General features: G+C 43.7%; 1 long non-coding RNA gene across 2 annotated transcripts in view; it reads left to right on the top strand.

The window, feature by feature from the left end:
- The window catches only part of LOC119020399, a 121,810-nt gene that overhangs the window by 848 nt on the left and 104,778 nt on the right, over positions 1-16,184 (top strand). The window lies entirely within an intron of this gene.

Raw genomic sequence — 16,184 nt, 5'->3', positions numbered from 1 at the left:
TGCTGCTGCTGCTCCCATCTATTATGTGCGACGTTTGCACTGGCGTTAGTTGTGAATTAATTTCCGGTAATGGCAGGGCTTTTTTTCCCCCCTTTCTTTCTCTTGTTTTTGCACATGGATTATGATGCCTTAATGTTTGCTAATTTACATAGTGGTGAGCTGCAGTGCGTGTTTTCAATATTTGAGCGTTATGAGCTGAACCGGTTGTGCGGCATGTTCTACCCCCCCAGGTTGTTGGTGTTCTTGGTGGAGTTGCCAATTGGCTCGCTTTGCAAATTGGGTCTCAAGTGTTACAGCATTGTATAATAGCTCCGCAAAGTGTAATTTATTGTGTAATGGCTTTAGAAATGTCAACGCGGGAGCTGTCTTGCACGCCGCCCATTCACAGTCATTCTCCTGTAATGATGGCTCCAAGGGGGAACCTCTACATGGCTATTGTCACGTTCACATTCACTTGTCATACTTCATATTTCGCGAAGCATTAAAGGAAGATTTGGGCCCAAAGGCACGAGGTGACAGATGGCTCGATCATATCATAGTTTGAAGGCACAGCTGCCAGTTTTTATTCATAACTCACGGGGGTTTTACTTCAAAACAGTACAAAAGTAAGAGATTGTTTCACTTTTGATGTGTGTGTATATTAATACTGCTGCATGATTGGCACATCTAAGCCTCATATCCACATATCAGCTGGATTTAGATGTACCAACTCAAAATTTCATGTTGGGATCATACTGGCCAAAATATGATGATGAGACAAGATATTATCCTGCTGATCATTTAAATGTGCTCGAAAACAAACAGGAGTCACTGAGCTTCACATTGTGCATTATGCAGGATAAACAGACGTTGTGCATGTCTGAAATAAAATCAGAAAATGATTTCAGGACCGTGTGTTTATTGAGCTCACACGAGGATATTCGCGATTCCTCCCATCCGCGGTCTGAGGTTGACAGCAGGATGTAGTGGCCAGACAGCAGTTGGAGTTTAGCCTAAGTAAACTGCTGAAAACACCGCTTCAGCATTGCTGCTGCTGCACTTTATAAACCAAGCCTCCCACCCCAGAGTCCACCTGAAGGCTCTGATTCCCCCACGGAGGTCTTCATCATTGTCACTCCCGAATCTTCTCCGTGCTGAGCTCGGTGTTTGCTTGCGGTGAGCGATTGAGGTCAGTCTCTTGACACCAAACACACCTCCGACTACTCTGTATCCATTTACTAATACCGCCGTTCCTTTGATAAGGTGAATGAACCTTTCTTTCCTCGTCTGCAGTACACCAGCCTGCGATATCTATCCAATATGAGTTTTCTTTTAGCTGGATCACAGCCCCTCCTGTGATTCGTGTAGGGTTTTTGTATGCATTTTGGGCTCTCCCCCTCGTGTTTTGTGTGGTGTATAGTTTTGCATGCGTCATGTGCGCTCTGATGCAAACATACAGCCTTCCTAATAGCGGTGAATGAATAAATGAAGGAGTGTCAAGTGCAGGCCAGTCTCCGATGGTGCTATTAAGGGGTTCTCAACCATAACAGTTGAGTCAATCTCTATTTTTGCTCCTCTGCAGCATAATGTGGTATTTAAGATTTTATGCCATAGCCGATAGCTGAGGCCCGGAGACCTTATGTTTCAGGGATGTCCTTCCGTCTGTCCATCTCATTCTTGTGAACGCGATATCTCGAGAAACACCATCAGGGAATTTCTTCAAATTTGGCACGAATGCCCACTCAAGGATGAAGTGATCGACAAAGCTCACTGCGTGCTCAGAGCGCACATTTCTGGCCCTGACTCTACAATTCATGTGATAATGATGATCACTTTTTACGTCTATGTCCAAAAGGATAAAATAACGATGTGACATTTTGTATCCAAAAGGCCAGAGGTCAACTTCATTGTGACATTGTAATATGCTGCAAAAGAACATTTGGATATTATTCGATGGTAAAACTCCGGACCAGCATCTCGACTGGTGTGTGGAGGCGTACAACCCTGCGAGGCAGTAATTCTAGTTCTTCTTCTATGCATATTGTTTTGCAGTTAATGCTCTCGCCTTTTGTTTTGTGTGGTGCATTGTTCTGTATGCTACACCGTATGAGCGCGTTGAATGAATAAATGAACGAGTGTCAAGTGCGGGCCAGCCCCAGACGGTGCTATTAAGAGATTCTCAACCATAACAGTTGAGTGAGTATCTCCCTCTTGCTCCTCTGCAGCATAACGCGAATATTGATGTTTCTTTAAATATGAAACCTGGATCTTGGGATGTGATTGAAAAGATGTTTGAGCGGCATTAAAAGATGGCGAGGTCGCCTGCTGTTTATTTGAATTGCGCGCCGCAAAACTGGTAAAAACGGGCGAGTTAAAGTGTGAAAGTGACGGGGCCGGTGCTGTTGTTTTTCAACGCGCGATGCACAAACTTGGCGTATGAAGTGTTGCTGCCAGTGTGCAGTTTTTAACAGACTTTGTTATCATTGTCAACCAGAAGAAGTACGACCCGACAAGCTGTTCAAACATTATTTCTCAGAAGCAGAGTACGGAAATCTACAGCTACAGAATATACCAGTTTTCTCTGCTTTACAGAATTATCTTTCACTTTAATTCTCTATCTGCAAAAAAAAAAAAAAAAACCTCTGCATAACAGCTTTTAAGATTAACTACATACCTGGGCTCTCAGTGTGAGGTGGTGTTTAATCCTGCGCTCCTATTGTCGTTGTATCTGCTTACAGGAGGTAATGGTGAATTTATTCCCACAGAATGTCTCGAGATTAACTTGGTGAGAGAAACATACCCGGTGAAGGACGGCAGAGATGGAGAAACCCTCTTTGAATGCCCCTCGGCTTCAGATTGAGCTGAGCATTGGAAAGAAAATCCACGCTTGAACGGGCTTTATCTAACAACTTGTAGCAATTTACACGTATTAATTATCACATTAGTCATTTTTTAACGTGACGGGTGGAAAAAACGAGACCGTCTCCGCTTCGCTCATATTCGACAGACAGGCGTCTTATAATCGTAAACTGCGGTATAAACAAAAGCTTCACACTTATTCCTCATGAGCGTCTTGGTAAAGAGTTAGTAATCTTCCCTCTGCTTAACACCAGTAAGAAGTGTGAACTGATAATTGTCAGTTCGGTGGAATTTCTCCAAGAAAATGCTTCCGATTGCCTGACTTCACTTCACTGAATCACAAACATAAAAACAGAAGAAAGCATCTATACGGAGGAGTCAAACTCTCAAATTCCTCAACACTAAGGAACCAAATAGCGTATGATAGAAGATGTCTGTTTTTGTCTACACCTGGTGCCAAGCAGTCCCAAAGCCCTCACCGAGGCAGTGGAGCTATATTTCTACTGACAGAGGCGTTCAGATCTCCGCTGCCTTTGACATCTTCCCATCTCTCTTTGTGTCAGTGAGACCCGGAGTGAGAAAAGTGGAAGATAAAGCATCAGAGTACGGGAGCAAAGCGAGATAAAGAACAGCCGACTTAAAGAAATCGTCATTAAGTAATTCTGCGCTTCTAAAATATGGCGTTTGGCAGTTGTTCGTGTATATTATATGAAGGCAAATAGGGGATGATGATGATTCGGAGCTGGGCTGCTTTACAGTGTGACCTCAAAACCGATCGCACGCCTCAGAAGCTGTTTGAGCAAAAGTTGTCTTCAGAAACATTTGAAGGGTGTTTGTTGCAGGGCTGCAGAGCCGGATTGCATTAGATTTCACAGGTGTTGCTCGAACAGCGTCCGACCCCATGTCGGTGCGATCGGAAGCAGGTGCTAAAAATTGTGTGAAAAGGGCCTCACTGTGAAACGCATCTGACAGATGTGTCTGGTGACTGGTTAATAACACCAGTGATCAAAGTGCGACAGAACAGGCACCGGGTCCCCATTCACGGAGTGGCCGCGGGGAGCCGAGAGCGACAAAGCTAATATGTGACGGCGAGAGGCAGGACGATCGCCTTTTGATTGAGCTGTGCAGCGGTGAAAGGACTCCTGACTGGATGAAACGCGGCGCCGCTCACACGTCGATTATTAAAGCAGGTTTTTGATGCTGTCAACATTTTTCACATCGTCACCTTTTGCCCCAGAAAACACACAATCGTCGGCGTGTGAAAGAGCTGCAACTATTAATCGCTTAGCAGTCAGCTATTAAATAAATTGCCAATTATTTTGATGGTTTGCGTAATTCTTTTTAAGAGAGGCCCTTCTCACCAAGGACACTAACCGTAACAATTACTATAATGATGACGATGCGATGACAGACGAACAGTGACGCTCTGGAAAAAGCTGCGCCGAGCACACGTGTTCCAGCTGAATTAGCAGCGTAGGGAAATTCATCAAACGCAGAGGGACATGGCTTCACCAAAATCCTTCAACGATAAGAGGATTTGGGAGAGTCACCGACACTCTTGAAGACAGATTTTATTGATACTTTTTTATGAGTCAACATCAGTTTTCCTGGCGATCATCAGAGGACAAGAGACAGAGGCCCTATCGGCGCCAAAAAGGCCGTTTCATAGTATGTCTCAAGAATAAATATAGTGGCGGTGTAGGCGCTACCGTCCACTTGAGTAAGAAAAATTTTCAAAAGCATTTGTTAATAGCTGTTATTCTCGGTGTGAACAACATTAAAAAATCAGTATTTTCACATTCCAGCTTCTTTGCTGTGAATATATCCTGGTTTGCTTTATTGTTCTGTAACAGTAAATTGAATGTCTTTTGTATATCTCACGTAAACACCGGGCAATCACTGATCGACTTGTTTTTACTATATTCTTAACATTGTTTTCACTGAACAACTAATTAATTAATCAAGAAAGAAAATAAACACATTAATCGACAATGAAATTGAACATCAGTTGCGACTCTAGCGTACAGTAATCTCTTCAGTTCAATGGAAGTATTTCAACAAATCCCTGGAAAAGACCAAAACCAACAATGCTTCTATTCTATCTACTCTATCTGTGGCTCTCAGTCCCGAGCCCATTCCTTTCTAATGAGGAAGCAAATCTTATAAAACCGCTCACAGATATATATGCTTCAATTTTAAAAAAACAACTTGGCATTGTTGTTTGCACCAAGAGTTAATCATGCAGAAGTAAACAATGGACGATTTCCAGCAGCAGATTTAGCGCTCCGGAGAGCATTTACAGCACTGGAACAGTGCAGGTGGGAGTGAAAGTAAACTATAGTGTCCTTAGTGCTCGTCGTAATAAAGGAGAATGTGTGTAACGTGGCTCATTTATGTATTTCTAATTGTCTTTGGGCAACAATGGAGGACCTTGGCACGGAGGAATAAGCAACTGTACAGTAAATTTGGCTTTGGAAACGTCTGCAACTGAAACAATTCATTGTTGTCCTGCTTTTTTATGGGATTTGTTGGAAAAATCACCTCGCGTATCCTCTGATGCTTTGCGTGATATCTATAGAATGTCTAACTATACATGACTGACAATGGTGCCAGGGCATTTTCGACACTTTAGGTTTGGAAGTCAGCCAGCGTCTTGGTATCACCCTACCGCCGATTCCCTGCAGCGTCCCAATCCCAGCGTGCTCAGCTCCACTGCTCCTGGAGGGGCTGCGTAGGAGTGATAGACAGTTAGTAGTGACATCCTAAATCAGCCGTACAGACTGATCAAAGTGCTGCATTGTTGGACTGAAATTGGACTTGGGGCTGGCTGCGGCAAAGCTGAATGCGAGGCAAGTTTCCGTCCTGTCTGGTCTCATTTCCAGCTCTGCGTTTTGAATGATTCATCATATGGAGTGTGGAAATGACGGAGGGGAAGTTCAAATAGAAAGTGACAAATTCCTGGTTGAGATGTTTCTACCGGAGGGGGCTAAGAGGTGTTGTTATTCAAATGCAGCCCCTTAAGTCTTTGAACGCTCCGTGCTGGCCATTTCTGTTCTGAGTAGGCTTCCCACTTTTTACGCGCCGCAGTTTTCTTTTCCTCTGCCTCGCATACACTGGAAATCTGACTTTTTTTTTTTTTTCCTTTTAATTTCACAGCTTGTATAGTTTGAATCTCACATTCGCACACTGCCACAGCATGAAGCCCACTTGTATGAACCTGATATGAAGGAAAAGAGACCGCTGAGTTTATGCTAAGCAGCCTGTGTGTGGTACAATGCTGCTTTACAATGTCCTCTGTTTTCTAAAGACTGGAGATACAAGATAGTCTCTGAATGGCATCCAAGGCTATCTTTATTCAAAGAGACTGTTGCTACGTAGGACTGTTGCTATGGAGGAGTCTCTCTCTCTCTCTCCCTCAGCCTCGTGTTGAGACGGACAGCTGTAGCCTCGCCACAGGGAGGAGCCCTTTCTCTCTCTTCTTTCCTCTGTGATGTCTCCAACCTAAAGGGAGTCAGCAGGGGATCCTTCCTCGCAGCGATAAAAATAAAACCGTGAGTCACTCTCACTGAGAGGGAGGGAAAACCGACCAAGTTCATCCAAGTGACCTAAGTGCTTAAGTTCGGAGCTCTCCCAACAGGTGAATGCTCTAAAGACATTGTTGCTGGCTTGTTCTTCTTTTTTTTTTTCCCTTGCTATTCTCTCACTCCTTTTTTACCTTTTCTGAGCTGTAGCTTTTGGGAAAATTCTGTCAAATTCAGTAGCTGCACTGAACACAGGTGGTTGATTGCTGTTGGTTGTTGTGATGTAGCTGATATATGGTAAGCTTGTGCAAGGTTAGAAATGCCAGAATATGCCAGAGAAAAATGTTTACTTTGGTTGTGAAATAACAAAAGTCGTCCTGCCAGACTTTACTGAGACCGTAATGATGAATAAGATTGATGGTGTTGGATGTTGCAGGTGAGAGTTACTATAATATTCTGTTTCTACACTGGCACAGATTTTGAAGAGAATTCTTGCTTTATCTTCTTTTTTTCCCCCTTCCCAATATGACAAGAGAGGTGTTATTTATTAAAAGTGTGTGTCTGAGGGACGCGCTCATCGGGAGGAGATGGGTGTGTCTAAGTGTCTCACTTTTTACAGTTTAATTCTGCTAACTTTATCAATTTTATGGGAACTTTTATCACACGATGCATAAAAATATATAATTTAGAGGACTTCCTGCAATAGCAGGTGTACAAAGTGCAGTCATTTCTCACTGCAGACCAGGGTTTATGTTTCGAGTCCTTCATTTGATCAGTCACTTCTGACTTTTGAATATTTAACCAAAACCACAACCTTTCTCCAAACTTTACCAAGTGCTGTGGGTGCCTTAACATAACCACTGAACATCTTAATTATGCTTTTCCTGCTGCAGGCAGATATTGGAGTGAAAACTAATTAAAAGTAGGTCTTTCACTGAAAAGTTCTCCGGCATGTTCTCAGTGTGCCCCAAAAGAGTTTTGTGAGACAGTAGTGGGTGGACCTCGGACCCTCTGGAGGGGTACAGGAGCATGGCCCCCCAAAAGGAAGTTAAAGTTAATGATCTTCCACACAGTTTTATACACCAGATGACTGTATAGATATGTATGGTGATGACATGACAAGTATGGTAAATGAGAGTTTAACATAGCTGACAAAAGGACGAACATGAGATCCACGACAGCATCCATGATTTACTAACTGGGAGTGATGCTTCGCTGAAGCAATGTCACAAAAAATGATGTTGGAGAGCTTTTGTGCCATAAAGTGTAAAAATAGTTTTGGTTCATGATGAAACTGTGGCGGGACAAATATGACTTGTGGCGGGCCCCACAGTCTAGGCAGTGTCTCCCATTAATTACCTAGACTGTGGCGGGCAACCAAAGTGTAATTTGTTCCGCCACAGATTCTCAATCTGAAAAATATTTTTCACTTCTCAAAGGAGGATTAAAGATTCTCAACATTGTTTTGCACTGTTGCTGCAGAGCGTCTTTCATTTCCAGTCAATGTGCTGGCTGCAGCATATCTGTCTCTGTCTTATTACCATAGCTGGTTAGATTCCTCGGTCCGTGTTTTTCATTTGCGAGCCGCTTCCACTTCTGTTCGGTGACTTTGTGCCTGACAAACGTGAGACTGAGATACAACTCACATTGTTTATATCATTTCATAAACGATAATAGGCAACAGTGTTGACTAGTTGCAGCTTAAGAAACATGCACATTTCTTTTTCTTTTTTTTTCACATTTTCTGATTAATGTTCATGTTATTTGTGATACAGTGTCTATATCCTCCACCGATCTTCCACCATAGTCTCAGAAAAATCCTGTTGGAAACATTGTGGGGGACTATAGTGGAAGATGAAGAGGCTATATCACAAATAACATGAACATGGTCTCACAGAAACCTGTTGGAAACATTTTGTGACTCTGCAGACAAGTCATTAAAAAAACATTTCATCATTATAAGCATATTCCGCCTGGCAGTTTCCTTCTCATTTCCTTCAACATATTTGCTGTCGTAAATTTGTAGCATTTAAAAGTACTTTTGGATGAGGCAGGGTTGAGGGGAGGCTGTGAGAACATGTGCGCTGATTTCAGAAAAAAATGTGACAGCCAGTGGGTTGGAAGTTAATGAATTAACGGCTCATAAAACATTGGCCCAAAGTGCAACAGAAAAGCTTATCTAGTAAATCAGACCCCGTAGATGTTCAAACATCCTAAGCTCCCTCACCACATGTGAAAGTTGGAGAACTTGCTGCAGTAGGAGACGGTGTACATCACGTAATGAGGCCGGTGTCTTGCAGCGCTGTCCCTCCGCAGGGACTTGAAATCAGAGGGCATCCTGGTGTGGAAGCCCACTGAGAACAGCCTTCTGTTACACTCTGACTCTGCTGCTTTGCTCTAAGATCAGGCCTCCGAGGACACGCTCAGCATCCCGGGCTGCCTACCTGCGGCAGCTGTCTGACGGAGGCCATGCTAAGTTGTGCCAGCTGCTGGGGATACTGCTGCACCCTTCTGGAGTGAAACCAGCAATCACGAAGGCAATCCTCCGCCCTCTATGTGGAATAATCAGACATTGTCCACACCCGATGCAGTGTTGCTTTTGCTGCCAATCCACACGGCGAGCTAGCCATTGAGAATAGTCAGGGCCAGCCATTGATGCGGCGTCTCGGACATTCTCCCCCCCCGCCGTCATCAGCTGCTATTGTTGTGTTTAGAAATGACCAGAAAAAGACGTTCGCCGTGCAAACTTTTGAAGCTTGTTTTGTGAATATCATTCCCGTGAGCCTGTTTTCAAGATTGTCCTCATATAAAACAACCCCCTGCGAAGGAGGCTGTTGGAATTGTTGATCACTCTTGGAGCAACAGCTGTGGGCTGAAACTCTTTTGTGAACACCACCAGCGAGTTTGACCGAACAGGGCCAGAATACAGATAAGACCCACAAACACCTCCCCATTAGTTCCCTCGGAGGGTGGGTGGGGGGTGGCGGGAGAGTGTGTGCTTCCTTGTAGTAAAAGCCACACCTGCTATGGGTGTTTTAGTCCTCGGCTCCATTTGTCTTTCAGAGCTGGAGCTCTTTCCCTTGTTTTTCTTCCCTGGTCATTACACAAGTTGCCTCTTTTGCTCTTTACCCTCCTCCAGGCCCCCCCCCTCGCCATTGTTCCCGGGCTGCCTCTTTCTCACTCTGCCACTTGTCTAACCTTTCAGGAGCTTCCTCACTTTGGCCTGTAACAGGGGTCATCAACTCTCTCCCCCATGTTTCCACTGGCAGGCTATCACTCAGCGCCACCGCGGGGGAAAGCTGCTACTAATGCCTCGCACCAGAACAATAGCTCTACACCAGCCACGCAGAAATGGTACTAGACGTGGTGTTAGAACAGTGGACTTAAAACAGAGCACACTCGCTCAAAATGACTGGAACTGAGGTTTTTTTTTTTGTTTTTTTTTTCCCCACCAACATTATTGTACTTGAAGAGGGCCTTTAAAAGCCCTTTTTGACTGGCTCAGTTGTACAATACTCCAGAGTCAAGCACCAGCTAACTTTCACCCGCATGTGTACACCGTCCCTGCTCGTGTGAAGTCTGCATTAGGGATCGACCGATAGGGTATTTCAAGGGCCGATACTCATAAATGGCAATCAAGGAGACTGATATCCCATATTCGAAATGGGAGAATGTGATTCCTGAAGTTGACATGAAGCTATGTCAAAACAAATCACTTGTGGTTGTTCAGTATTGTTGGAGACTGATGCTTCTTTACCTCTTCTTTACCAAAACCATCGATCTTCTGCACTTTAACCCAACAACAGCCCAGTATAATACTGGTTGTCTCCTAGAGCTGCAGCAATTAACTGATTACTTCATAATTGATTGATCTTTTTTTTTTTTTTTTTTTTACACCTCTAGGACAGTAAACTGATCATTTATGGGTTGTGGAACATTCTGGGCTTGGCGTGGACGCCACGTTTCACCATTAACTGGCGTTTTGTAGATTTTCACAACTGATCTATAAATCGAGGGAAACAATCAACAGATTAATCGACAATGAAAGTCATTGTTAGTTGCAGCTCTATTGCCATCAGCTTAATAACTGTTAATTAGTGATGACTGTTACAACCTACCGCAGGCGACTATCGTCATTTTAAGCAGTGTCAGCATTTCAGGTTTTAGAAACGCTGTAATATCCTTTAACAACAACATTTTGTTCCTGTGTGTGCGCGCCTTCATTACGGTGTGTTATAAAACTCTTCGCTGAAGGGTTCAAGTAAATTGCTCTGATCCCGTCTCGGGTCCTCTCCTGTCTTTAAGCGTACTTTTTATTTAAAGGAACCGGGCGGACAGTAAATCTGGCACAGACCAGCAGCGATCATCTTCACCTCACACCGGCCTGTGAAATTCCACATTGACTTGGTTGTCCCGAAGCGTCGGCCACAGAGTCTGGCAGAGCAGCTGAGCAGCTCAGCCATCCTTATCTCCATTCAAACATGGCAGCTCATAGATTATGCATGGTTCATGCGGTATGGGGCCATGTCCTCCCACGGATCACGGGGAGGCAGAGTGCTCAAAACACATCAACTGAGAGCCGGCACTATACATGGACCATACTCATTATTAATGCCCCTGGATATCTGTGATAGGTACGTGCGGCACAGCATGCCACCTGGTGTGAAGGGTGTGCTGGATTACAGAGGCTGCCAGAGGCTGTGTGTGGTCTGATTACTGGAGCTAAATAATGTCATTTTCATTATAGGGGAAATCTTGAAAGGTACCCATTAAAGTCAATAAGGGTGTGATGACATTATAATTACCTCTGCTTCTTAAACAACATTCTAATACTGCAAAAAAAATGGTGTTTCTGCGCAATATTTTTATGTCATGGCTTTTCAGTGCAATATTGAATGATTACACTGAATTTAAACCAAAGCTTTCCAAATATGTGGCTGCATATCTGACCCAGTTTGAATGTTTCCCTTCCCTCCTTTTAACATTATTATTGTTATTATCACTTTTTCAGTACGAGACGGGATCTAATGAATAAGAGCCCTCTGGCTCGTTAGTGATTTCCCAGCCTTTTGAAAAATAGAAAACACGTCTTGACTCGGCACAAGAGCATTTGAAGAGCAATGTGTTTCTCCCTTTTTCAGTCCGGCTTCATTACATCTCCAAAGTGGTTTTCATATCTGGACACCGAGAAGTTTGAAGTCGCGATCAGGGACTTGGTTATTGGACACGAGGGATCAAGGGAACGGATTCACACAAACACACACCGACATGATTTCTCTGTTTCTATGTGACACACACACAAAGATACATTTTATTTCCATCCTTTTTACCAGTCCATCTGTGTGGCAGGCTCTATTGTCCATTATGGGTGCTGCTTCAACCCTGCCTCCCTCCATTATCCCCCTTCACTCTACTCAAGACCCCCAATGGGAGGGGGCGGTATGTTGGCCAAAGTGAGGGGCCCCACATCTCTAAAGGTGGGGATAAATCAGCCCTCATCAGGACCTTAAATCACAACGGTTATTAGACTTGGCCTGTGTCAGTGTGTTTTGGACCACCAGGGCCTGTAGTACGCCCCCGCCCCCAGGAAGAGGCACAGAGGAATCTGGGCCAGTCCAGCTCCAAGTGACCGAGTCCAGCCCTGCACAATAGAGATCCAAGCCTCCGGGGGAGCGTCTCTGGAAGGCTGCCGAAGAGATGACTAATTATAACACACAGGCATCTCTACACTTCGGGGTTTCCCTCGTCTGCTACGTCTAGTTCTGATAATTTCCTACTCTGTTGATGTGTGTTAAGGGGGGAAACGCGACGCCTCAGAAGAAGGGAGAACGACTGAAGCTAAGGCAATTAAAGAAAGCAGACAGATGAAGGTAGTCACAGGAGGCTGTCATAAGTTTGTTTATGAGAGAATAAAGTAAGATAACAATGAGGGGAGAAAGAAATGGTCTGGAGCCTGTTTGCTGGCAGGCCCACTTAAGGAGTGCCAAGGGGCGAAGGCCCCCTATTCAGTACGTGCCACCAAGTGGTCTGTTCCCACAGCTGAACACAGGCACAGCCAGGGGCACCACGGAGACAGAAGAGCAGAGTCCTTTCTCTGGCTGAAGAGAAAATGTCCTCCAGAGCAAGAGTGCTTCTAATTTTCTTTCCCCTCATTTTCTCCTCCCGACATTCTTCTCTGCCACCTTTTCTATGTTTCTTACAGACTCTTGTTTGAGTTAGCACCCCGGCTGCTTGTTCAACACCTATGGAAAACAGCGTTTTCAAGAGACCACTCTCACAGACTCTTTCATCTTGTGAAGAAGCTTCTGTATACCGTTATGTAGAGACAGTGATTTAGTCCTGGGCTTTTCAAAAGAAGTGCTGTGGCTTTTTGTGGATTTTCTGCCGGTGAAGTTTGGATATTTTAGTACAGAATACAAACTGTAGCCTGACCAACACGGATTTATGAGGCAGATAGTTTAAAAATCAGATGATATATTGGCCGATAAGAGCTTAACTGAGACCAAGAGTATACACTGAGTGGAGCATTTGACAGGTGAAAAATAAGCGTGTTAGTGGTCTCTGGTAGAACAAAGTACTTGTTTATTTGGCACCTGCAATTTTCCTGGAGTAAATATAAAAATATACTGTACATAGTGACATTAAACCACCTAAATAATCAGTATGAAAAAGGCTAAAAGGGTTAACATATGCTAGCTGATTGGTCAATTAAACTCTCTTCCAGCCATGCTCACCATCCTGGGTCATACTGATAGTGTTCACCTGTATATTGTGTAGAAGTGTGTTGTACTCTATGTGTTGGATCTACCTTACTGCACACTGTACTTGGAGGAACTAACACAATGTAAGCAATCAAAAAATGCATTAAAAGAAGCACCTATAGTCTTTATCTAGCCTCGATTCTTCTCTAGATATGAGGATCCAGGCTATCCAGCAGTCTCACATAAACCGTACGATATAATATGGAGATGAAAGCAATAGATTGACGATACGACGCGGTGGCTGGTACAAAGAGGGGCGAAACTGGTATGAGCATCATTGTGAATGGTAAATCGGGCGATGGCAGATTGCAAGGGAATGTAAGGCAACATTTACAGTCTCAAAGTTTATGTTGTCATCAAATGACCTGTCTGTAAAAGTACACTGCAAGTGGAGCTGCAATTTCACAGAAATCATTTTTGAACTCGCAGGGGCCAAATATCTATTCTCAGATCGTTACATACTGTTCAAAAACTCCACGGGAGTTCGAAAAGCCCAATCCGGAAGCTCCCCATGTCCACAGTCTGTAGCCGGGGCTAATGTAAAGCTCGTACCAGGTATCATATATTGGAGCAGAATGCAAACAGCAGGCTGCCGTTCTTCGCTCAGACTCGGCACAACTTTTCTGGATTCTGTAAAACATAATGATAAAGTCAGGTGCTGCACAGTAAATGTATGTCCTTCTGGGACGCCCTCATGTTAAAGATCACAGCGCAGCCTCCTGCTCCTTTGACTCGCACTGTGGGTTTGTGGCGTCAGCGTTTTGTCGAGAGCCAAACTTTCCAGGAGCAGCCGGGGGATTTCATATTTTGATCGGAGAGTTTCACTCTCTGCATCGAGGATGAAGTTCCGACGGAGGCTGAGGTGGTGATGTAATCTCACCTACAAATATGAAGGGAAGCGTTAACATTACTCTCGACTGTTGACAAAAGGCAAAAACACACAAATCGTGTTAGTTTTATCATGATTTGGGCACAACAACTGTCTGTTTCAGCCGGTTGTCAGGAAGTGTTGACAAGTGCGAGATGAAGTCACTCTTTATAGATAAATCTATGTGTAGGTGCACAGCCTCGAGCGAGCTAAACACATGTCAAAGGCAGAAGATAGTACTTTTATTAGTTTTTTAAATGCTGTGAAAACAGCGTTAGGAAACAAATGAAATGATGGAGATAACAAATCAGATAATGATGAGATTCTGCAGTGTAAACAAGTTAGATCATAGACGCTTCAAAAAGGAAATGGTGCAATAACAAGGAAACTACATCCACAAAGTATTGACTAGCTGTCAAATTTGCTAGATTGTGAGGATATTATGTTGTGTTTTTTCAGCAGATGTCTTAGTTATAACAAGACTGAACTCGCAAGACAGTTTTTTGTTTATATGTATGGTATTTATCCAATGTGGGAAATCCCACGATTTTAGAAAGCATTAAAGTCGACTCATGGCACAACAGAGGCTTGAAATCCTGATGCTAGATAGTTCAGAAGGGTCAGCCTACTCGCTGGACTGCTAAACTAGGTTTAATTACGAAAGAGTCTACTGATATGACTGATTGTTTTCTAGTTATTAGTCAGAAACCCATGCAGTGCAGTATTTTGACAGAAACGGAGATAACTCATTGAAAAGGTTTGTTATTTTTTTTCTTCTCCCATTCTGTAGAGCTGTTTTACATCTCTGCACCTGATGAGTTCTAGTTTGTGGTTTTGCATCCTTCCAGTTCAGTTCTCATTTTCTTGGCAATCAATAAAAAAGTATCCACAGTACCTACCTGTACAGAAAGCTTGAGGAAGTGAATTTTAAGACAGAGGTGAACTTCAATGATCATTTCATCTTGATTATGTTGTTTTCATAATCGCTGGAAGCCAGATTCACAAGCAAAAATACAAATTGATCAGTCGGCCGGCCCCAGTTCTTTTTCCTCCGCTCTGCAAACTGTAGCATAATTCAGACAGATGAACTGTTTTTGATTGTTTGTGTTTTGCTTGAGCAAGAAATGACAATTTGTTTTCTCACCAGATTTCGAAGTTGATTGATTCTCTTACAACCACAGTTATGCAGACGACACCCAGTTCTTTTCTTTTCCGCCATCCACCAACACCTGTGTTACAATGCGCACCTGGAACGAACAAAACACCAGAATCACTCGCCATCTTCCACAAAAGACTCATTTGTTCAGACTTCACCTCGACTCAAATAACTCCATGCACGTCACGGTTGTCTATCTATATCTAAGGTGTCTAGTTTTTTTTCTTAAGTTTTTCTTTCATTTGTTTCAGTGATCTCAAGGTATGTTTCAAGCTTCGGGCAAAATGAGGTGGATGTTAACTTGTGATTCTTCTCACCTCAGCTTGTGAGCTCTTTGAGATCAGCCAAATTTTGAGAGTGTGTCTCGAATGTGTGGGTGGTTATTTTTTGCAAGTGTGCTGCCGTGTCCTATATTATGTGCCCCCCCCCCCCGATGAACCTGCGTCACTGCAAGTCAAGTCTGTCCGTGCTATGACGCTACGGTGGTCCCAAAGCACATTTTGATGTTTTTCCCCTCACTGTCTGTCTGAGATGCAACATGCGTGAGAGTCGCCATCACTAACAAGGGCCATAACATTTCTGTTTACCACAGATGGGAGGAGCTTGACCTCGGTATTTTCTGAGAGGCGCTCTTAGATGGTTTCTGATGAGAAGCAGGCGCAATGTTCTGACCCACGGGTCAACGGCTATGAGAGATTGGATTTGTTCTGATGCTGTCTGCCAGTGTTTGTTAAGACGTCATGCTGGGATTCATGTTTTTCCAAAGGGAATAGAAAGAAGTGATGGAAACGGCAGGGAGTGGCCTCTACAGTAGTTTCTTACTGAACGGACAGAGACATTTTGTGGGTCATCCAATATGAATCATAAAATATTTCTTACAATCTTTCAAGCACTCTGCAAGATGGTTCACCTGTTCCCCGTGAGTGTTTAAGTCGACAAGATCCATATCAGGCGTGCACAGGTCTTGGACAGCTACGTGCTCGGCACATTTAATGCTTGCTTAAATAGTTCACCGGCACTTTTGTGCTGCTCTGTAGGCA

Source organism: Acanthopagrus latus, chromosome 1 (genome assembly GCF_904848185.1).
Source record: "Acanthopagrus latus isolate v.2019 chromosome 1, fAcaLat1.1, whole genome shotgun sequence".
Lineage (NCBI taxonomy): Eukaryota > Metazoa > Chordata > Actinopteri > Spariformes > Sparidae > Acanthopagrus > Acanthopagrus latus.
Note: the sequence above shows the minus strand (reverse complement) of the source record. Positions and strands in the feature narration are given on the sequence as shown.